Below are 11,767 nucleotides of genomic sequence, written 5' to 3'. Positions count from 1 at the left end.
ATCAGGGAGCCTTTCCCCATGAAATGGGGGCAAGAAGCTAGGCTTTGCTTGTTTTGGCTGTTTCATTTCTGTATATATCTACTCATTTGCTTTACACAGTCTCTGTGCAGAAGCCAGAGGTTTGCTCACTTAAGTGTGAGGTGGGACTTGATTCTCTCAGGTTGCTGCCACTTCCAAATGTCTCCCATGGGGAATTTGTTATGCCAGTTTCGATCTAGACTTAGTTAAAAATGCTCTAAAATGGAAAAATAAAATGTCGCAACACTAGGTTAAAAAAAAACAAAAACAACTTTGCTTAAATCATTCATGATGTATTAGGAACTAAGGAAATAAGACATTATTTACAAAACTTGGATCTCTTGACTTATTACTCAGGCCTCCTGTTTGGAAATGGCTGGAATCTTCTTGGACTATTTCGAATCTTAAAGTGTTCAGTTGAGTTTAGTTGCTCAGTCATGTCCAACTCTTTGCAACCCTATGGACTGCAGCACACCAGGCTTCCCAGTCCCCCACCAACTCCCGGAGCTTGCTCAAACTCATCCATCGAGTCAGTGATGCCATCCAACCATCTCATCCTCTGCAGTTCCCTTCTCCTCCTGCCTTCAGTCTTCCCCAGCATCAGGGCCTTTTCCAATGAATCAGTTCTTCACATCAGGTGGCCAAAGTATTGGAGTTTCAGCCTCAGCATCAGTCCTTCCAAAGAAATCCCAGGGCTGATCTCCTTCAGAATGGACTGGGTGGATCTCCTTGCAGTCCAAGGGACTCTCAAGAGTCTTCTCCAACACCACAGTTCAAAAGCATCAATTCTGCTGTGCTCAGCTTTCTTTATAGTTTTAAGAAACTCCATACATGACTCACATCCATACATGACTACTGGAAAAGCCATAGCTTTGACTAGACATTACTTTGTTGGCAAAGTAATGTCTCTGTTTTTTAATATGATGTCTATGTTGCTCATAGCTTTTCTTCCAAGGAGCAAGTTCTTGATTTCATGGCTGTAGTCACCATCTGAAGTGATTTTGAAGTTCAAGAAAATAGTCTCTCACTGTTTCCACTGTTTCCCCATCTGTTTGCCATGAAGTGATGGGAGCAGATGCCATGATCTTAGCTTTTTGAATGTTGAGTTTTAAGCCAGTTTTTTCACTTCCCTCTTTCACTTTTTTCAGGAGGCTCTTTAGTTCTTCTTTGCTTTCTATCATAAGGGTATTGTCATCTGCATGTCTAAGGTTATTGTTATTTTTCCCAGCAGTCTTGATTCCAGCTTGTGCTTCATCCAGTCCAACATTTCACACAATGTACTCTGCATATAAGTTAAATAAGCAAGGTGACAATATACAGCCGTGATGTACTCCTTTCCCAATTTGGAACCAGTTTGTTAATTCTATGTCCAGTTCTAAATGTTGCTTCTTGACCTGCATACAGATTTCTCAGGAAGCAGGTAAGGTGGTCTGGTATTCCCATCTCTTGACGAATTTTCCACAGTTTGCTTTGATCCACACAGTCAAAGGCTTTGGCATAGTCAATAAAGCAGAAATAGATGCTTTTCCGGAGCTCTCTCGCTTTTTTGATGATCCAGGTGATATTTGCAGTTTGATCTCTGGTTCCTCTTAAAGTGTACTTACCTTATACTCTTGGAATTTCTTTATATCACTTGGAAGCCAATTTTATATATTCTCTAATATTTTCTTTTGTTACAGAAATTTAAAATCTTCACATTTCTAAAAGAATAATTTACATTTCCTATTTATTTGTCATATGTTTAAAGACAGGATCTTTTCATGTTACACAGAACTGTAGTTAAAAATTTGTCTTCATCTCTCTAATGCAGTGTCATCACACACACCATTCACTCACATTCAAAAGAGCTTCCTAACCTCTTGTTACTTAACTGAAAAACTAAGAATACATAGAATATTATTTGCCTCCATCTGTAAGTGGTACAAATACATACACTGGACTGTGTATCAAATTTTTATATCTTCCTTTTTAAGTTTTACAGCCCCTCTTTTACTTCCATCCTGCCTTTTTCCTATCTGTTAACATCTCTAGATTTACCAAGTAAAATTATTTCTAATCTAAATTGATATGCCTAGGCCCTAAAAATAATGAAAATACATACTTTCCCACCCATTTATAGTGACTCCATAAGAGAGTATTTAAGATAGGGTTTTAAAGTTGTTTTTTATTTTAACTATTTATTTCTTTTTTTTTAATTTTATTTTATTTTTAAACTTTACATAACTGTATTAGCTTTGCCAAATATCAAAATGAATCCATCACAGGTATACATGTGCTCCCCATCCTGAACCCTCCTCCCTCCTCCCTCCCCATACCATCCCTCTGGGTCGTCCCAGTGCACTAGCCCCAAGCATTTATTTCTTAAAATATTTTGCTTTGATTTCCTTATTAGACTCCAATCACTAAAAAGGAACCAGTTTCACCCAAGTCATCTGTGTATGCAATTTCAAAATTCTCTGTTTTTATCTGAACAAGAAAGGAAATAACAGATTTTGAGACACAATACATACACTCTGTAAAGATGAAGCTATTTTCCAAGTTAAATTATACTTTTTTTATATAAATATAATCAATTTTCTCAACACATTTATTTGCTAAATATTTGGAAAATAAAAATTTCACTTCAAGCCCCTTCCCAGGGAGCTTTTCAATGCCTCCTTAAGTAGCATTCTGCTTTAAATTTTCTGCTTTGCATTAATATATTAATAATAAATTTTATCTGTGTATCTTGTCTGAACCAGACCCACTGAGCACTGAGGATGCAATGAAGGCAATGACATACTAGAGCCTTTTTTAGAAAATCACATCATACTAGATATAATAGAAGAGTAAACTAGAAATTAAAGTAGGAAAAAGTGTAATGTAAGTGGAATGTTATACCACACAGTTATCTTCTGCATGTGTTCATTTAATATTCATTGTGTGGGACACACAGATTCTGTGAACAGAGAAGAGAGGAAAGAGAATATTACGCTTTAATATTGGAACTAAATATGATCAGTATGAAGAATCAAAAATTTTCCAGATTAAATGTGAATATCCTTTCCTTGTGTTATAAAATTATCAGTAGACAAATGGCAGGCAGCAAAAACAGCTGTTCAAGTATACATGACATTGGTTAATTGATTCTCTAAGTAAATTAAGACTATTAGTGCATGATTCAGAATGCTTTTCATGTTTTAACAATTCAAGTTTTCCATGCCTCCATAGTTAACAATTAAGAAAATAGCCTTCAGAAACTTGGGATTGTGATCAACGTTGTTTTCCCCAGATGGCCAGAATTAATTCAATAATGAAAATGAAAGAACTCTATATTTTCATAATTCTTGAATAATTTTTAGAAGAAAGTACTGCATACATAGGATTTTAAACAATTAATTTTAATGAAAAACTGACTTGACCTGATTTAGAAAAGAAATTTGCTATATTCCATTTCTGGTTCAATTATAAAGAATTAATTTTAATGATTTCATGCAAAATTTAATATTCTGAGTGAGCCTTGAAATCATACACTTTTGGATTTCTTTATTAAATAGGGATCATTACAAATTTGTATAAACATAGAATCATTTTTAAAGTTTTAAACAGCAAAAATTCTTACCACTCAAAAATATTAATAAATATTAATAGAGATTATAATAATTAATAAATATTAATGAACATTAATATCATGATTTACAATAAAAGATTAAGTAAACTTCAGAAATCCATTAGTACTGTTTTAGTTAAGTGTTGGAATATATAAGAGACAAAAAGAAGTAATATAAGGAAATGATTACTTGTTACTGGTCAATAAAGTTATTATTGATGTTACAATTTAACATCTAAAATGTTTACATACTTATTTGGGCATTGATAGCATTTTGAAACAAGAAACCTTTCAAATACTTTTTTCTGTAGATATGATACAAACTGGATTTTACAAAAAATATGGGAAAGTATAAGATGCCACATAATATGTTTATAGATAACTTTAGAAACTTTAAAAAAAATTAGTTTTTTTCATTCAAAAATCATTCCCTATCCATTTTATCCTGAAATATTATATTTTTTTCAAAAATGTTTTCTTTTTTTTTAATTAAAGGATAATTCTTTACAGTATTTTGTTGTTTTCTGTCAAACCTCAGCATGAATCAACTATAGCTATACATATATCCCCTCCCTTTTGACTCTCCCTCCCATCTCCCACCACATCCCAACCCTCTAGATTGATGCAGAACTCCTGTTTGAGTTTCCTGAGCCATACAGCAAATTCCCATTGGCTATTCATTTTGCATATGGTAGTATAAATTTCAGTGTTACTCTTCCCATACATATCACCCTCTCCTGCTCTCTCCCAATGTCAATAAGTCTATTCTCTATGTCTGCTTCTCCACTGCTGCCCTGTAAATAAATTTTTCAGTATTCTTTTGTTAGATTCCATATGTATGTGTTAGAATATGATATTTATCTTTCTCTTTCTGACTCACTTCATTCTGTATAGTAGGTTCTGGGTTCATCCAGCACATCAGAACTGACTCAAAATGTACTCCTTTTTATGGCTGAGTAATATTCCATTGTATATACGTACAATGACTTCATCTGTTCAACTGTCGATGGACATCTAGGTTGCTTCCATGGTCTAGCTATTGTAAATAGTGCTGCAGTGAACAATGGGATACGTGTGTCTTTTTCAACTCTGGTTTTCTCAGGGTGTAGGCCTACAAGTGGGATTGCTGGATCATATGTTGGTTTTATTCCTAGCTTTATAAGGAATCTCCATATCGTCTTCCATAGTGGCTGTATCAATTTACATTCCCACCAACAGTGCAAGAGCATTCCCTTTTATCCACATCCTCTCCAGCATTTATTGCTTGTAGACTCTTTGAGGATGGCCATTCTGCCTGGTATAAGGTGATATATCATTGTATTTTTTTTTTTTTTTTGCATTTATCTATTAATGAGCAATGTTGAGCATCTTTTTATGTGTTTGTTAGCCATATGTAACTCTTTGGAAAAATGTCTGTTTAGGTATTTTCCCCACTTTTTGATTAGGTTGTTTGTTTTTCTGGCATTGAGTTATATGAGCTGCTTGTGTATTTTGGAAAATAATCCTTTGTTAATTGCTTCAATTGCTATTATTTTCTCCCATTCTGAGGGTTGTCTTTGTTTATATATATAAATTTATTTACGAGGGTTGTCTTTTCACCTTGCTTATAGTTTCCTTTGCTGTGCAAAAGCTTTTAAGTTTAATCAGGTTCCACTTGTTTAATTTTGTTTTTATTACTCTTACTCTAGGAGGTGGGTTATAGAGGATCTTGTTTTAATTTATGTCATGGAGTGTTCTGTTTTCCTCTAAGATTTTTATACTTTCTGGTCTTCATTTAGGTCTTTAATCCATTTTGAGTTTACCTTTGTGTATAGTGTTAGGAACTGTTCTAATTTCATTCTTTTACATGTAACTGTCCAATTTTCCCAGTACCATTTACTGAAGAGGCTGTCTTTGCCCCATTATATATTCTTGCTTCATTTGTCAAAAATAAGATACTCATAAGTGCATGGGCTTATTTCTGGGCTTTCTATCTCATTCCATTGGTCTATATTTCTGGTTTTGTTCCAGGACCATACTGTCTTGATGACGGTAGCTTTGTAGTACAATCTGAAGTCAGGAAGATTGATTACTCCAGCTCCATTCTTCCTTCGCAAGACTGCTTTGGCTATTTGGGGTTGTAGGAGACAGGAAGAATAAAAGAAAAGCAGGCCCCTGCAAGGGCTGCAAAAGAAATTTATCATTATTAATAAACTGGATGCTATAAGGCATGAGACTTGGAACAAGTCTAGAGGGAACAGTTCATAATCTTGAAAACAAGATATGATCCTGGGGTCGGAAAACCCCAGACTGTATCTCAACTGGTGTCTCAGAGTCACATGTTTTACGTATCTGGTAGAAAATCTATAGATAAGTATATTAGCCTTAGGTACTGATTTGTTATTGATTACTGTTTCCTAATTAGTCAATGGTTGATGATCATTTTGTTTTTTGGCCCTGAAGGGCACATGAGTTACAGTGTAAATCCCGCGTATTTTTCATTCACGACTGAAAGTATAATAAAGCTGGCTTGGATTCCGTTTTGGCACCTTCACCTTGGAGTGGTGTTGGTCCCCTGATCCTCACTTATCTCTGAATTCTTGTGTCTCGTTTCTCATTCTCTTGCCATATCCCACTTTTGGAAATCCTTCTTGTTGAGTGGTCTCTACAGGGGTCATCTGTGTTTCCATATGAATTGTGAAATTTTTTCTTCTACTTCTGTGAAAAGTGCCATTCATAATTTGATAGGGATCACATTGAATCTGTAGATTGTGTTTGGTAGTATAGTCATTTTCACAATATTGATTCTTCCTACCCAGGAACATGGGATGTCGTCTTTGATTTCTTTCATCGGTGTCTTAATAATTTTCTGTGTACAGTTCTTTTGTCTCCTTAGGTAAGTTTATTCCTAGATATTTAATTCTTTTTGTTGCAATGGTGAATGAGATTGATTCCTTAATTTCTCTTTTTGATTTTTCATTGTTAGTATATAGAAATGCAAGTAATCTCTGTGTATTGATTTTGTATCCTGCAACTTTGCTAAATTCACTGATTAGCTCTAGTAATTTTCTGACCCTATATTTAGGGTTTTATATGTACTGTATCATATCATCTGCAAATAGTGAGAACTTCTTCTTTTCTGATCTGGATTTCTTTTATTTCTTTTTCTTCTCTGATTGTTGTAGCTAGGACTTCCAGAACTATGTTGAATAATGGTGGGGAAAGTAGACACCTTTGTCTTGCTCCTTATCTTAGGGAAATTCATTCAGTTTTCCACCATTGAGAGTAATGTTTGCTGTAGGCTTATCATATATGGTCTTTACTGTGTTGAAGTAGGTTCCTTCTATGCCCATTTTTTGAAGAGTTTTAATCATAAATGGCTGTTGAATTTTGTCAAAGGCTTTTTCTGCATCTATTCAGATTATCAAATGATTTATATCTTTCAATTTTTTGATACGGTTTATTACATTGATGGAGAATTCTTGAATCCCTGAAATAAACCCAACTTGATCATGGTGTATGAGATTTTTGATGTGTTACTGAATACTGTATGCTAAAAATTTTGTTGAGGATTTTTGCATCTATGTTCATCAGTGATATTGGCCTGTAATTTTCTCTTTTTGTGTTCTCTTTGCCTGGTTTTGGTATCAGGGTGGCCTCATAGAATGAGTTGGGAAGTGTTCCTTCTGAAATTTTTTGAAAGAGTTTTAGAAGCATCAGATCAGATCAGATCAGATCAGTCACTCAGTCGTGTCTGATTCTTTGCGACCCCATGAATCGCAGCACACCAGGCCTCCCTGCCCATCACCAACTCCCAGAGTTCACTGAGACTCACGTCCATGGAGTCAGTGATGCCATCCAGCCATCTCATCCTCTGTAGTCCCCTTCTCCTCCTGCCCACAATCCCTCCCAGCATCAGAGTCTTTTCCAATGAGTCAACTCTTCAAATGAGGTTGCCAAAGTACTGGAGTTTCAGCTTTAGCATCATTCCTTCCAAAGAAATCCCAGGGCCGATCTCCTTCAGAATGGACTGGTTGGATCTCCTTGCAGTCCAAGGGACTCTCAAGAGTCTTCTCCAACACCACAGTTCAAAAGCATCAATTCTTCGGTGCTCAGCCTTCTTCACAGTCCAACTCTCACATCCATACATGACCACAGGAAAAACCATAGCTTTGACTAGACGAATCTTTGTTGGCAAAGTAATGTCTCTGCTTTTGAATATGCTATCTAGGTTGGTCATAACTTTCCTTCCAAGGGGTAAGCATCTTTTAATTTCATGGCTGCAGTCACCATCTGCAGTGATTTTGGATCCCAGAAAAATAAAGTCTGACACTGTTTCCAGTGTTTCCCCATCTATTTCCCATGAAGCATAGGCATTAGCTTTTCTCTAAATGTTTGATAGAATTCTCCTGTGAAGCCATCTGGTCCTGGGCTTTTGTGTTTTGGGAGAGTTTTGATCACAGCTTCAATTTCAGTGCTTGTAATTGGGTTGTTCATAATTTCTATTTCTTCCTGGTTCAGTCTTGGAAGATTGAACTTTTCTAAGAATCAGTCCATTTCATCCAGGTTATCTATTTTATTGCTTTATAGTTGTTCATAATAGTCTCTTATAATCCTTTTTATTTCTGCATTGTCTGTTGCAACCTCTTCTTTTTAATTTTTAATTTTGTTGATTTGATTCTTCTATCTTTTTTCCTTGTTGAGTCTGGCTAAATGCTTGTCAATTTTGTTTATCTTCTCAAAAAACCAGCTTTAAGTTTTATTAATCTTTACTATTGGTTCTTTCATTTCTTTTTCATTTATTTCTGAACAGATCTTTTTGATTTGTTTCATTCTACTAATTTTTGAGTTTTTTGTTCTTCTTTTTCCAGTTGTTTTAGGTGTAAAGTTAAGTTGTCTATTCAACGATTTTCTTGTTTCTTGAGGTAGGATTGTATTTCTATAAACTTACCTCCTTGAACTACTTCGCTGCATCCCACAGGTTTTGATTTGTCATGTTTTCATTGTAATTTGTTTCTAGAAGTTTTTTATTTCCCATTTGATTTTTTTCAGTGACCTGTTAGTTATTTAGAAACACGTTGTTTTTTCTCCATGTGTTTGTGTTTCTTACAGTTTTTTTTTCTTGTAATTGACATCTAGTCTCATAGCACTGTGGTCAGAGAAGATGCTTGATATGAATTTCAATTTTCTTAAATTCATTGAGGTTTGATTTGTGATTCAAGATGTGGTCTTTCCTGGAGAATGTTCCATGTGCATTTGAGAAGAAGGTTTATTCTTCTGCATTTGGATGGAATGTCCAAAGATATCAATGAGCTCCATCTCATTTAATGTATCATTTAAGGCTTATGTTTCCTTATTCATTTTCTGTTTTGACAATCTGTCCTTTGGTGTGAGTGGGGTGTTAAAGTGTCCTACTATTTTTGTGTTACTGTCAATTTCTTCCTTTATGTCTGTTAGTGTTTGCTTATGTATTGAGGTACTCCTGTGTTGGGTGCATAGATATTTACAATTGTCATATCTTCCTCTTGGATTGATCCCTTGATCACTATTTAGCGTCCTTTCTTATCTCTTGTAATCTTTTTTAAGGTCTATTTTGTCTGATATGAGGATTGGTAGTCCAGCTTTCTTTTCATTCAGATTTGCATGGAATATATTTTTCCATCCTCTCACTTTCAGTCTATATGTGTCTTTGGGTCTGAATTGGGTTCTTATAGACAATATATATATGGGTCTTGTTTTTGTATCCATTTAGCCAGTCTGTGTCTTTTGGTTGAAACATTTAATTCATTTACATTTAAAGTAATTATTGATATATATTTTCCTATTGCCATTTTCTTAATTGGGGTTGATTTTATAGATCTTTTTTTTTCTTCTCTTATATTTCTTGACTAGATAATTACCTTTAACATTTGTTGTAAAACTGGTTTGGTGGTACTGAATTCTCTTAAATTTTGCTTAAATTCTCTTAAATTTTGCTTGTCTGAAAAGCTTTTTATTTCTTCCCCAGTTTTGAATGAGATCCTTGCTGGGTACTGTAATCTTGGCTGTAGATTTTTCCCCTTCAGTACTTTAAATATATCCTGCCATTCCCTTGTGGCCTGCAGAGTTTTTGCTAAAAGATCAGCTGTTAAGTGTATGGGGTTTCCCATGTATGTTGCTTGTTGCTTCTCCCTTGATGCTTTTAATATCCTTCTTTGTGTTGAGTCTTTGTTAGTTTAATTAGTATGTGTCTTGGCATGTTTCTCCTTGGGTTTATCCTATATGGGACTCTTTGGGCCTCTTGGATTTGCTTGACCATTTCCTTTTCCTTGTTGGGGAAATTTTCAACTATAATCTCTTCAAAAATTTTCTTATACTCTTTATTTTTCCATTCTTCTGAGACCACTATAATTCAAATGTTGGTGCATTTGATATCATCCTAAAGGTCTCCCTTTTCCATATTGGTGAAATTTTCAACTATAATCTCTTCAAAAATTTTCTCATACCCTTTAATTTTCTCTTCTTCTTCTGGGACCCCTATACCTTGAATGTTGGTTCATTTGACATTGCCCCAGAGGTCTCTGAGACTATTCTCAGTTATTTTCATTATTTTTACATTATTCTGCTCTTCAGAAGTTATTTCCACCATTTTATCTTCCAGCTCACTGATTCATTCTTCTGCTTCAGATATTCTGCTATCGATTCCTTCTAGAGTATTTTTAATTTCAGTAATTGTGTTATTTGTCTATGTTTATTCTTTATTTATTCTATGTATTTGTTAATTGATTCTTTCATTTTCTACATTTTGTTTTCAAGGTTTTTGATCATCTTTACTATCATTTTTCTGAATAATTTTTCAGGTAGTTTGCTTATTTCCTTTTCATTTATTCAGACTTTTGTTTTTCAGTTTTTTCCTTCATTTATGTAGTATTTCTTGGCCTTTTCTTTTCTTTCTTTCTTTTTTTTTTTTGACATTGTTTTTGAGTTCTCCTTTTCCAATGCTTCAAGTTTGAATTTTTTCTTCCTTTTGGTTTCTGCCCTCCTAAGGGTTGGTCCAGTGATTTGTGTAAGCTTCGTATAGGGTGAGATTTGTGCTGAGTTTTTGATTGTTTGCTTGTTTTTCCTCTAATGTGCAAGGTTGAGTGATTTGGTAATCCTGTCTACTGATGATTGGGTTTGTATTTTTGTTTTGTTTGTTGTTTATATATTATTTCTAATGACTAGCTCAAAATAAAAGTATGTTTCATCTCCTAAATGTGAAATTTATCTTGAAACAAATTTAGGATAAATTAAATCTTGATTATTTTAGCACAAATTTCTGGATTATTTTGTACAACAAAACCTCTGTGTCTGTTTAATGTGTATTGTTTGCCCTATTTGAAATCTACATTTTCTGTAATTGCTCATGAGTACTTTTGAATTTTTAGAAACACAGAATCAGATAGAGCATCTAATCCAAAGAAGAAAAAAGAAGGAAAACCATGATAGCTTCTTATTAATAGAACTTTGAAACTTTCTAATCCAGATAAGAACCAAGTTTAATCATCAGTAATATTAGCAAAAAGAGCCCTAAGATTAAAATACTTGAATTTGACCCTAAAAACACTAACTTTGTGACTAAAAGTAACATTGAAAATGTTATTTGCAAAATAGAGATTACAATCTACTCACTGAATTATTTGAAAGATCAATTAAGATTATATATGTGAAAGTAATTTCTCAAATGTGATAGATTGTACAATTGGTCATTGTGACCTTAAGGGCAGTTAGAGGATAGAAGTGGCCTTTGCTAATTGGATCATTTCATATACACTCTTTTCCTTTTTATCCCTATCAAGTCTGAATTTCATGTCCTTCATGATTTGCTGCATTACATTATGTTTCTAAAAATACATATATTAATATTTTATGATAATTGCAACTTTTAAATAAATATATAAAATAAAGCATTTGGAAAAATCTAAAGAAGGGTGGAGAAGGGGCTTCCATAACTCAGTGAACTATGAGCCATGCCATGTCATGCATGGCCACTCAAGATGGATGGGTCATAGTGAAGAGTTCTGACAAAACGTGGTCCACTGCACGAGGGAAAGACAAACCACTCCACTTTTATTGCTGTGAGGACCCCATGAACAATATGAAAAGGCCAAAAGATACAACACCAGAAGATGAGCCCCCCAGGTCTGACGATGTCTAATATGC

The sequence above is a fragment of the Bos mutus genome, chromosome 12, assembly GCF_027580195.1.
Source record: "Bos mutus isolate GX-2022 chromosome 12, NWIPB_WYAK_1.1, whole genome shotgun sequence".
Taxonomy (NCBI): domain Eukaryota; kingdom Metazoa; phylum Chordata; class Mammalia; order Artiodactyla; family Bovidae; genus Bos; species Bos mutus.
The sequence above is the reverse complement of the archived record's forward strand: the minus strand, read 5'-3'. Positions refer to the sequence as shown.